Source organism: Mytilus galloprovincialis, chromosome 5, assembly GCF_965363235.1.
Source record: "Mytilus galloprovincialis chromosome 5, xbMytGall1.hap1.1, whole genome shotgun sequence".
NCBI lineage: Eukaryota > Metazoa > Mollusca > Bivalvia > Mytilida > Mytilidae > Mytilus > Mytilus galloprovincialis.
This window is the reverse complement of record NC_134842.1, coordinates 32,256,561-32,270,532: the sequence shown is the minus strand read 5'-3', so window position 1 is coordinate 32,270,532 and position 13,972 is coordinate 32,256,561.

Sequence of the window (13,972 nt, the reverse complement as noted above, 5' to 3'; positions counted from 1 at the left end):
GTCGGTGATAGTATACTTGGTGTAAAGTTCAATCCTTTTTGGAGATATGGACTTAAAGAGAATTGTTTAGAAGAATTAAATTTGTCCTATAATTTACTGTTGGGTATCAAAGATAGCTATATATTTGCATTTTGTGCGTTTAAGCATTTGAAAATTATCTCAATTCCATATGAGGTTGTAAGAGACAATAGAGTTAAACGATCTGATCAAAATGACGTATCTTGCTCGTTTTGTATTCCAAAAACATTAGAACAATTTGACCTCCGTTCGCATGTTAAACTATACACTCCAAGGAGAATTTCAAATATGACTATTATCAACGGCTCAAATTTAAAAGTTTTGAATATGGCTAATATTACATTCCGGGATTGTAATGGTACAATTAATGGCGCTGAAAATTTGGAGTATTTTGATATGTCAGGATTCAACTGCAAAGTTTTGGGTGTTAATCTTCTTTCAAATTTTCCTAAACTGATCACTCTCATTGCAAAAGATGCCAATCTTGGAATCGGTTTGAATGCCCTTCAAAATACCTCAGAATTCCTAGAGATGAATTTAGATCTACAACACATGGACCTAATGAATAATAACTTAAAAACTCTACCGGATGACTTATTTTGTCATCCTTTCAGAAATAAGCTTTCTATCATATTGGATAGAAACTACTTGCAGTCACTACCAAACTTTCTGACGAAACCAAATACAATTGAACGTATCAGTCTGAAGTACAATAGATTTTCGTGTTTAAGCGAAAACGATATGGCTATGCTCAACATAATCAAGCCTTCAAGTGTATTTCTTGGTAGAAATCCGATTGAATGTTCTTGTAATACACTACGATTTCTTAAATGGGTGCAACATTCAGGCCTTATAAGTGATGTAGATGAAATAGAATGCGTCCTCCAAACCGGGACTTTTGCAACGTTGTCCAAATTCATGCAAAATCTAAAAATATTTGAAATCAGTTGCCAAACGAAATTGTGGGTAACAATGGCAAGTTGCATTACTGCTGTCACCATTTTAGCTTTGCTCTTTGGAATAATATACTATCGGTACCGATTTGCATTTGAGTATTTCTTTCTGAAAATTAAAATGAAACTTAGGCATTACCAGCCTCTTTTGGAAGATTTTAGCCATGACGCGTTTATCTCATACAGTCATAAAGACATATAATGGGTTAAAACGACAATTTGCAGTCAAAAGGCATCAGTCTCTGTCTATATCACAAGGATTTCAAAGTTGGAATGCCTATTGCCGAGTGCATCATGGAAGCCATCAATTCAAGCAGAAAGGTCGTATTTGTTATTACAGAAGATTTTCTTGAAAGTAGCTGGGGAACGTATGAAATAGAAATGACAATAATGCATGCCTTCAGAGAGGGTCGCGAATCAATGGTTATCGTTATACTGAAGGATGACATAAAAAAAGACAAACTTCCAAAGCCATTGAGGGAAATTTGGTATAAGGTTGTTTGTATTGTGTGGCCCACCAATCCTGACGCTCCGTATAACTCTGAGGAAAAGTTCTACGAAAAACTATGTATAGCGTTATCTGACGGTCGTACGCGTTTAAATGATGATAATAATAAAGTAGTTTTTTTAATCACATGCTATTAGTACATGTAGTATGAAATCGTGCTTATTCCTTAAATGCTTTTGACTACATATTTAACTAATAAGATGGAATGATTGACTTGTAAATCATTAACATATCAATTGTGTTTGCAAGCTTATTTGGATAAAATTGAGGCAAACAGAACGTTACAAACGAAAGATATTTCAAAAATTCGATTTTAAAAACTTTAATAAAAAAATAAAATACATTTTTTTTTATTTGAAATCTTTTATGAAGCTACAATGCATTGCCTCTATAATAGGAAAAGGTAAATATGAATGATAAGTTTAATATCATTGAGATATCAGATACCACTTTGCATAAAACTTTGCATACATTATTTCAAGCTTTCTGACATTATGGCTTGGAGAAACAATAAACTTTAAGTAACACGTAGCACGTGCGTAGGGTAGTTAGTAATCACAGCATTTTCCCCAAACCAACTATTAAAAAGGTCATAAAGATACACAGAGTAAATATCTTTGAGTATTAGTATTAACTTAAGTATCACATATAAATCATAATATTGATTATGAAAAGATAACGATAAAGTACTAACGATAGTAACAACCTTTTTAGGGGAAAACTTCCTGATTCGTAATTTCACTGAAGGTAACATACAAGTAATAGACAACTTTCGAGCTCGATGCATTTCCGTCAAAAACTCTGGTTTTAGTGAACGTCATTTGTGCGTTTAGGGGCGTCGTTACTTCCATTCCTATGTTGAACGAGTGGTTGGAAAACTATAAATCTATATTGTACGAATTATGCCAAATTGAATTCTCAAAATTGACAATCAGCACTGCTGTCATTAGGGAATTGTCATTAAGTACCTACAGAAACATCCATTATTTCTAGTTTATCCTGCAAAATGACAATCACTTGGACGCTTGCTGAAATTAAAAAGTGCAGGGATATAGGCTAGTCCCTCTATCTGGCAAATGACGTCATAAAGGCGCGCATAATTGAAGGGGTTTTTTCCGATGACGGATGAACTCGAAAGTGGTCTATTGTAGTTACATTTGTATACTGTTCTGAATTAAGTTTTAAATGACTTAACACACTTACGCCCAACTTTATATAGAACTACGTCCCTAATGGCATTTGTACATTTAATTCTGGTTACATATAATTACCGTAAAAGATCAGCCAAAATAAAAAATCCAATAAATAAAGAATTGAAGAAAAACATATCATATCTACAATATAATTATTCTGCCATTATCAATCTTCCGATTCTTCTGATAAAATCCAAAATGATCAAAATGTTGTCCATGTAACTGTATTTTTTTTTTCTTGATTCACCTGTTTTTATTTTGTCAATGAATCCATAAAAGTTACATGTATGTCACTATACTTTTTTCAACTACTACGTACGTTCAGCTCTTGTATTCTGTCCATTAAAGGGACAACTAATACATCTATGTCATTTTTTAAATTGATGTAAGTTTGTCTTTTACTAACAAATATGTATTATGATACAAAAAAATCACATTTCTTCATCGGGACCAACTTGACTAAATTTATCCTTCCCTCGAAGACGTGTTATACGATACGTCAATACGGATACTTAGATATAGGAAGATGTGGTGTGAGTGCCAATGAGACAACTCTCCATCCAAATAACAATTTATAAAAGTAAACAATCAGCAAATACGTGAAAGATACAAATGCTCTAGTGTTATGTTGTTGCTATACAATATTTTGTAGTTAATTTGTAAAATTGTGAATCATTTCTTGTGTCAAAAAGGATAACAATAAGTCTCTTGTCGTAGCCTTTAGACATATTATTTTATATGTGTTCTTGATTGGGTTAGTTACTATTGTGTATTTTGGAGCATCGTCTTGTAGTTTTCCCCCTAAAAAGAGAGTAAGTGTTATCGCTTGTCATTGGACATCGAAGAAACAATAATTCATATGAAGTACGAAGAGCACTGTAAACAAAACAGTGCGAAACGTTTTGCCACAGATTCGTAAAATCTTAAGCAGATAAAAATTAATAAAATTCAAGTAATAATGTCATCAAAGTAACATTTACAGAAGATGTTATTTGATTTAATTCAAATTAAGGATGTCAAAAGATCTGAAACGTAATACTCGGATACTCGGTCATGATACTCGATTACTTGCGAGTACTCGGATGAATCTTAAACGTCTATTGAAAAGTTAAGGTTTTAAGTGGGATGCAGTGTTTTTGCTACTACCTTTTATAAACATTTTAACGAAAGACAAACGTAATACAAACATAACTTGATCCTCTTGATTTTCTGTGTCAATTAAACAATGAATTACCGACCGCCGTTTCTACATATAACCTATCATGATAGCAATTATTGTTTGTGAACGTGTTCATGAACCAAATTCTTATAAATTAAAAATATCTACATTTGAAGTCCGACAAAGTAGACAATATATGCATCATCTATTTCTGAGGAGTTGGTACTTTTTATAATACGACTTTTCCATCAATTTGTCAACAACAATGATGGACTTGAAACTACTTGTGACTTTTCGTAATGTCCAGTGATACCCTTTCTGTGTCTTGTTTTTTGCACTATCGTTTGTCTGATTTTCTTTTAGCCATGGCGTTGGCAGTTTATTTTCGTCTCTTGGGTTTAAATGTCTCTCTCGTACTTTCGCCTACCTTTAAATTTTAATTAAACAATTAAAGATAAGTTTCAAATACAGAGTACATGTAATTAAATTAATTTAAAAGTACACCTCATACCAATCACGTTTACATAATGTTGTACTGATGAGCATCATTTGTTCAAAGACATAAAGAATTGAAATTACATATCTAGAAGTCTTGATTATCAAACAAAGGTAAGTTTTTACGGCTTGTGATGAGTTAATTATTAATCCATAAAAGTGTTGATCCGTGCACAAACACCGTTAAAATGTCTTTAATCAGTTGCGTAGGGTTCACCGCAGGTCACTTTGGTTTTGCTTTTGTTTAGAAATATGATCTGTGACACCAATCTAGACGAAAGACTATTTGACTTTTTATTATTTGTAACAAGTTGTGCACATGCATAAACTCATCATAGATACGAGGACTAAATTTTGTATATACTCCAGACTAGCGTTTCGTCTACAAAAGACTCATCAGTGACGCTCGACATTTAATCCATTGGATGTTGGATGTGTACGGATTGATAGATAAGTCTTGGATGCATGATTTTTTATAATTTGTTATTCGCTTTGAACTAGCTTTCAGATAACTGCGAGTACTCTCAGATCTGTTCCTAGTGTCTATTGTTGTCGGGATGTACAAGTACCCGGCTACGTCCACTTGTATTTTTTTCCATCTGATGAGTTGAGCCTTTTTCAACTGATTTTTACAGTTCGTTCTTATGTTCTACTGTTATACCACTGTCCCAGGTTAGGGGAGGGTTCGGATCCCGCTAACATGTTTAACCCCACCACATTATTTATGTATGTGCCTATCCCAAGTCAGGAGCCTGTAATTCAGTGGTTGTCGTTTGTTTATGTGTTACATATTTGTATTTCGTTCATTTTTTTATACAAATAAGGCCGTTAGTTTTCCCGTTTGAATTGTTTGACATTGTCATATCGGGGCCTTTTATAGCTGACTATGCGGTATGGGCTTTGCTCATTGTTAAAGGCCATAGGGTACCCTATAGTGGTTAATGTATGTGTCATTTTGGTATCTTGTGGATAGTTGTCTCATTGGCAATCATACCACATCTTGTTTTTTAGATGTACCTCTGATACGGATGTGATTGCTCTGTGTGTACACTACGACAAACATATACATCATGTACAAGCGATTTGTAGTTGCAAATTGGGATCATTAGCAATATGAATGATAGGTGAAGATCTTTAACCGTTCTCTAACTATGTGTCTGCCTTTCTCCAAAACATTACAAACTGCTGCCTGCTGTACATGATCGTACAAGATGTGACACAACTTCGTCCCTGTTTAGAGTAAATAAAAAATTAGTGAGCAATACTTTGAACGACACGCACGACGATTTTAGTTATTTGAAGAGCTATGAGAATAATGACAAATATGAAGCCCTTGTAGGTGCAAGAAAGTTAGTTTAAAAGTTTATAATCAGGAAATTCTCTGTTCGAGTTAAGCTTGCCAACAGTAAAGATGCAAGTTAAGTACGGTTTCTATCTGTAAATTGAAACAGCATGGTTTGTGTGCTTCTTTTAAACCTAAAACATAGACCGCAGCACACATGGCTACAATCACTTTCAGAAAACGATTGGCGAGAGACAAATATTGTTTTATATCCCGTGTATTTTGAATGACATATCAGCAGAATTCTGGCATGAACCTTCATGTTCATGTAAAGGTAAATCTTTATGTAAAAAGTCAAGTGTCTGTTCATATTAATAACTACCATGACAGGGCTTTGCTCCTGTCATGGGTCAGAATTGTGCAGACATTTTTAATCATGTCCCGTGACTAAACAGGCTAAGCAGAAGAAATGTCTGGTTGAATTCTGTTGTGTGGAGAACTTTTCGATTGTATCGAGTATTTGGTAGTTTTTTGTATTAATGAATAGCATGCATGAGCTTTTGCCAAATACGCGTTCAGGATAATAGGCTTCAAGTAAAAACATTATTTAATATGTATTGCTGAGGTTGAATGTTACCATACAAGATAACTATTGTCACTTAAATGGAATATAGATTGATCGTATATAATAGAACAAATATTTGAAAACACGTCAATTTGCAGAACATATCGACGATTTAATTTCGTTTTACATTTTCGGGATAATTGATAGTTAATTGATTTGAAAATATGTCTTTATCTGATATTCAAAATATATTGCTGTATATATCTTTACTGAATTTTGAAAATATAGAAGAAATCATGAAAATAGTATTTGATCTTTGACCTTTCTTTATGCACAACTGTTACCACATTTTTCTTTTGGTGATATCGATATTTCAATGGTTCATATTTTGATAATATAGCAATACAGTATGTTTAAAAAAAAATATTGTGTCTAGTCACCATACTCATTGCTTCTCATACATATCTAAGAACGAGAACAACTTATAGAAACATTCATTATCATGTTAGTAATAAAATTTAGAAAGGAAATGGGGAATGTGTCAAAGCGACAACAACCCGACCATAAAACAGACAACAGCCAAAGACATGTATCTGAAAATAACTGTAGACAAAGCGTTGGTGTTTTGTCGATTATTAGAAAAAAAAAGCTGCAGAAAGTATTTAAAAGTCTTCTTATTAAGAAATGAAAAGTAAATATAAATAAAGATAACAACTAGTTTTATGTTTTCCTTCGCTTTCATCATCCGAACATAACACTTTTTCTAGTAACGTCAAAATAAAACCACTGAACACTAGTATGAATTATGGACGCACCGAAGCAGTTCGACAAAACAAAGGGAAAAAACATAAAGCAGTAGTGTGACCATTTTCATCTCATTACAAACGACTATCAATTCAAATGTTTTGAAAGTGAAATCTTGGATATTTTTTTTTCTTTTGTGAACCGTATTTAATAAAAATTGTAGTTCAGCGACCGATTTTAGTAATCTTTCCATGGGGTAATTATGTGAAGACTCTGAAACCCCGCCGCTTCTTAAATTGTAAAATTCAAATTGTTCTTTTTTACAACCTATTTCTGACAATGCGCTTAACAATAGCACTGGGGTTCCTGTCTTTGACAACGGTTTGTTATCTTTACACAAAACAAATGAATATTCATTTAAAAAAAAGGAATAGCTCTGAAGATAAACTCATCTGAAGAAAGGGAAATGCTTGCTGCTTTAAATTTGAACTTTTCAAAAACGACACTTAACAAAAATCCCGATGAACAAAAAAAATTTCCTGTTTACAAAAGTATGAAGTATTCGAAATACGACGGATTTTCTTATACCAGGCATATATAACCTTAGCCGTATTTTGGCACAATTTTTTGGAATGTTTGGTCGTAAATGCTCTTCAACTTTTTACTTGTTTAGCTTTATAACGTTTTTGATCTGAGCGACATTGATGAATCTTATGTAGACGAAACGCGAGTCTGGCATATTAAATTATAGACTGGTACCTTTGATAACTAGTTACACAACACGGGTGGATACCACTGCTGGTGGACGTTTCGTCCCCGAGGGTAATACCAGCCTAATAGTGAGAAAGAAATGGAAACCGGACGGGGATCAGGATCTCGAAACCATCCAACCAAAGGTCTGCCTAATAAAGCTACGGTAATCTATCCGTGGCATAAAATGTCACATATAAAATTTACACTTTAACTTATAGCTTCCTTGTGACGTTTTTTACTTGTGCATGTAGTACTTAATTTTTCAAGGAAGTTATTAGTGTAAAAAAGATAATCTATTTCGATTGTAACACAAGAATGGAAATAGATGGTAAAAGATTTACAATATAATAGGTTCAAGTAATGTTTGAAGTTTGATTTTTAAATCTAAATATTTAGGACTTTTCATTTTTAAAATCATTTGTTAACGACACTGATCTGAAACCAAAATGTAATGCATGATCACAATCTAGGAAGTGATTTAGATTGTAAAAAGTGTATTGACCTCTGTTCAGATTCATAACTTTTAAAAAGCTTTGTGCAAGGTGATAAGGTGATATTTTTCCCTTTTAATTTTTTGGTGAAAAAGATATATATTATATTTGTAAACGATTCATTTTTATATATATAAAAAAAAAGTGAAATTTGTGATACATGAAATTAATTTTGAAAAGTTTATCACATAAATCGCATACAATAATGTAAACATAAATTCATAACGGTTTTAATATAATATTTATATCATTTGCATATTCGTCTTTACTTTTTAATGTTTAATGTTTTATGTTTGTCTTTTACATTGAAGGGTTATCATCACTTATTCTCATACGACCATCGGATAATGCTTTACTTAGGTTCTCGTAGAACATTTCCTCAGAGTTATACGGAGCCTCGGAATCAGATGGCCACACAATACATACGACTTTATACCAGATTTCTCTCAAGGCTTTGGGAAGTTTGTCCTTTTTTTATGTCATCCTTCAGTATAACAACTACCATTGATTCACGACCCTCTCTGAAAGCATGCATTTTTGTCATTTCTATTTCATACGTTCCCCAACTACTCTCCAGGAAATCGTCAGTAATAACAAATACGACCTTTCTGCTTGAATTGATGGCTTCAACGATGCACTCGGCAATAGGCATTCCACCTTGGAAATCCTTGTGATATAAACAGAGGCTAAAACCTTTCGAGTCCAATTTGTCGTGGAGTGTTTTTACCCATGGTATGTCTTTGTGACTGTATGAAATAAACGCATCATAATTGAAATCATCCGAAAGAGGCTGGTAATGCCTTAGTTTAATCTTAACTCTCAGAAAGAAATACTCAAATGCAAATCGGTAGCGATAGTATACTGTTCCAAAGATTAATGCCACAATAGTGAAAGAAGTAATGCAACTTGCCACTGTTATCCATAACTTCGTTTGACAACTGATTTCATATGATTTTAGAGTGTGCAAGAAGTGCGACAACGTTACAAGAGTTCCATTTTGGCTTATGCATTCAATGTCACTAATATCATTTATAAAGCCTGAATGGTTCATCCATTTAAGAAAACTTAGAGTATTACAAGAACATTCAATCGGATTTCCACCGAAAAAAACACTTGAAGGTTTGATAATGTTTAGCATAGCCATATCGTTTTCGCTTAAACACGACAATCTATTATATTTCAGACTGACACTTTTAATTGTATTTGGTCTTGAAGGAAAGTTTGGTAGTGATTGCAAGTTGTTTCTGTCCAATATGATAGAAAGTTTTTGTCTAAATGGATGATGAAATAAACCATCTGGTAAGGAATTTATGTGATTTTGCATCAAATCAATGTGTTGTAGATCTAAATTCATTTTTAGAAATTCTGAGGCATCTGTATGGGTATTCAAACCTAATCCAAGACTAGCATCTCGTGCAATGAGAGTAATCAATTTTGGAAATTGAGACAGAAGATGTTCACTTAAAACTTTGCAAATAAATCCTGAAATATCTAAATACTCTAGATTTTCAATGCCAAAAATCGTACCATCACAGTCCCTGAATGTAATGTTAGCCAACTTTAAAGTTTTTAAATTTGACCCGTTGATAATAGTTGTATGAGCTATTCCTTTCATAATGTGTTCTTTTACGTTAGAATGTAAGTCTAATTCTTCTAAAGTTTTTGGAAGGCAAAACGACTCACATACGTCATTTCCAGTCGATCGTTTAATATGTGTTTTTCTCACTACCGTAAGCGGAAGTCTAGCTATTTTCAAATGCTTAAACATAATGCATACAAATAGTTACTCTTGCTGTTAAACATTAAATTATTGGATAAATCTAATTCTTCTAAGCAATTCTCCTTATATCCGTACACTTCCAAAGGCTTAAAGTGTATGCCAAGTATACTATCATCCACCAAATTTAACTTTTGTAGACATATGTCTTGAAGTACTGCAAAATGATTATGGCCAAATACAAACCCGTTTCGATGTGGATTTTGAGTAATGCTTATTTCTGTCATATTTTTACCTTTGAAAACCTTGAAAGAATTAAAAATACTGCTTATGGCGTCGTATGCAGCTTCCCTATGCGAAATCATTATCCTTAGCGTTTTTAATGATGGAAAAGAAATGAACGTATCAGGTGCGAGAGAACTCACCACGTAAAGTGATAAAATTTCTATTTTCAGACACTTTAGGTTTTGGAATAAATTGTCTGAAAATATTTGTCCAAATGGTGCAAAAATTCCGAGGTCCTGTAACTTTAACAAATTACAAAGACTTTTGTCTATTTGGTGTCGTCTATCTAGATCAATTTGTAACTTGACCAATGATCTTACTTTTGATATTTCGGATTGGAAATATGGATAATTATCGTAGAAGTAATTCGTAGATGTATCTAGTTTCTGAAGAGAGACCAAACCTTGAAAAATATTTTCAGGAAGGGACTTTGAAGTTAACCTGTTAGATCCAAGATTGAGATCGGTACATTGTAAGTTCGACAAGTCCCTCGAATGCTCCCATTTCAATCGCTGTCAGTAGATTTTCAGATAGATCTACGCGTTTTATTTTTCTAGTTTTTTGGAAAGACCACACAGGAACTACGCGTAAAAAGTTTCCTTGAAGATAGATATCTATTGTTGAATTTTGCAGGAAAATTGGCATTAATGTTAAATTTTTCCGTGAACAATCTATAAGCTTGACAATCTTGTCATTAAGTTTGCTGTGTGTGACCTTTATTGACCCTGTTGAAGTAAAAAAAGGAAATAGCATATAATTCATTTTATTATTTCCAGGCAAATATGTAGACAAAGTTGACCCTAGATAGGTATGGCTATTATTTTAGATCCTTTTTGTTCATAGCTCTTTATATGTTGCGGTTCTTAAAAATCTTTTGCTTTAAAATATTTTGCTTTGAGCCTTCCTGACTAAGAAAAAATACAGGAAAGCGTTTCGGACGCATGTAGTTTATAAATTGTTGTTTTCATATTTTAAATGAGCAGATAATTTGTTTGATTCGGTATTTTCTAAAAGTTGAAGAAAATGATATTTGATATCGTGAATATAAAAAAGAAGATATAGTATGGTTGTCCATGAGACAACTCTCCACAAGAGACGAAATGACACAGAGATTAACAACTATAGGTCACCGTATGATCTTCAACAAGGAGCAAACGCCATATCTTATAGTCTGCAAAGTCTTTTCGTGAAATATGATTATGCATGATTCTGTTACTGCACATTGTAATGATGAATTAACTCATGTATTAACACCTCCGTTTGTCATTACATTTAGAGAGTGAGATTGAATATCCGTTTATCCTTTTTGGCTGTAAAAGCTAAGGAGATAACGGTTTTTATACCGACAAGCATATCATACAGGATTTGTGTTTTAACATCATCATTGTTACAAATATTCAATACATGTATATATATGTTACACAAAAGTTATTTTTAATTGATTTCTTCTAAGGGAAATAAATACCTCATGGACTTTTAATCAGCGCAGATTTCTTTTAAATGATATTGTCATGCTCTAAAGCGTAACATAAGGAAATGTAGATCTGATGGATGTTACCTATAGGTTATGACAAAGGCGAATCGATGGCAAATACGTATATTGGACATCTAAAGTTATCAATAAAGCCTGTCAACAGAGATGTTGTGAAATCGAACCTTGTTCGTTGCTGGTGCAATGGACTCCTTCTTAAATGACAATGACTGCTATTTAATCTGCGATTGATTATTTAAGGTCCCGAGACTTCATAATAGCTTACTTACCTTAACATTCAGTCTTTTATTGGTTTCTACAAATAAGTCATTATTTTGAATCTGTAAATACAAAATTTACAGTGGAAAAGTATCATTAAAATGTTTGTTTTCCTTCTAATGGTACCGGTCACTTTTTATGCTAACGTTTTTTTAAAATAACTCTAGCTGAAATATTATTAAAATTTGACCAGCTTAAACATACTTGAAATTATACCACTGTTCATAAATTGATAAGAATATAAAGAATGCTCACATGCTAGCAGTATACATTGACATATTGTCAGGAAGGCGTTAGATACTGTCATCTCCTTTAAGATACTTTATAATCTTCAGTCAACTTTTTCACATCTTGTTATGAAATGAAAGCAGGTGAGTACTCATGCCTTGTACATCTCGTTATGACATGCGTAACACAAGGGAGAACTAAAATAAGTACAACGTTTAATAGGATAATGAAAAAAATAAATTATAATGCTATAACGTTTTGTAAAGGAATTAATATCTTAAATAAATATCGTGCAGTGTCATTCAGTTAAGTTTTATAAAGAGGAAGTTTTGTTCTATTACATTAATTTGCTGAATCATCACTTTCAATGTTTGAAAATACAATTATTTACAGATACAGTGTATTTAAAGTGCGGATCCTAAAATATCATTTTTACTGTATATGCCAGAAATTTTTGATGTAGAATGATAAATAAACAGACGACTTTTTTTTTATTTTTGAAGAAAATGAAGAAAATTAGTTAAAAAGTATATGTTAAGAAACACATAATACTAATAAAACAAAGTAAGAGATGCGAACGGGGTTTTTTCGCGCCTAAATCCAAATAGCTGTGAAATATATACCAAAATAGGTGAATATTTAGGACATTTCACGAACAGATCGCGCAGGTGTTTTATAACTAACAGGTAAGATGTTGTTGCAGAAAAAATTATTCATTTCAACACAATTATTAAAGTTGTATAACGTAGAATAGGTTTTGTCATTCTGTTTCTTCATATTGAACTGAATTCCACTATGATGCTTTCTTTATGCGAGTCATGTTTACTGTCGAATAATGATACTATTCTTTCATTTTCACTGTAGAGCGATTCATTAGTATTGTATATGCGGCGCATTTTCACTGTATGATATATTTATTTTTTAATCTATTACAGCGTATTTTTTTAAGCATGTAAAGCAAGACTTTAGTTAGCGTGCTTGCTTTGTTTTTTTTTGTACACAGAGGCGGATTTAGGGGGGGGGGGCAGGGGACCCGGGCCCCCATTTTTTGGGAAAAAATATGGTTGCTTATATAGGGAATCACTGAAGCGTGACTGGAGCGGGCCCCCTCTTAGGTCAGTCAGTGGGCCCCCACTTATGAAAATTTCTGAATCCGTCACTGGTACAATCATTATGATAACACCCAATTTAATTCAACTATAATAATTATATAAATACAGGTTAAACTATGCCGATACATATTGTTTAAAGATGTCAATCTTATTTACAAAGTTTGTATAAACAATTATACAAACTAAGCAATCAAGTCAACCAAAGTTTTGCTTTACATGCATTAGGAAATTAGCTGTAAAGCCTTAATTTAGCCGACTTGCTCAAACAATAGATAAAGTAAGAGACGGATTTGATAAAATTTAACTTACGGAGGAAAGTTTGGTTTTAAAACACTCTAAATAAATTCAATAGAAATAACATTTATTTCAAATGTATTCCATTTTTAAAATTTCTTATGAATCGTATAGGGATCTTTATCCTTGTTTTTTTTTTTTATCCATTTCCATACCCTTGTTTTTTTTTATCCATTTCCATGACTCTTCACCACTAATTACGTACATCTTGATAAAGATTGAATCGTTGGTTTTCCCGTTTAAAAGGTTTTACACTGGGGCCCTTTATAACTTGCTGTTCGGTGTGAGCCAAGACTCCATGTTGAAGACCGTATTTTGACGTATAAAGGTATACTTTTAAAATTGTGACTCGTTTTGAGAGTTGTCTCAGAGCCACATATGACATCTTATCTATCTGTGGCTCAACCCGAAACGAAACGGGATAA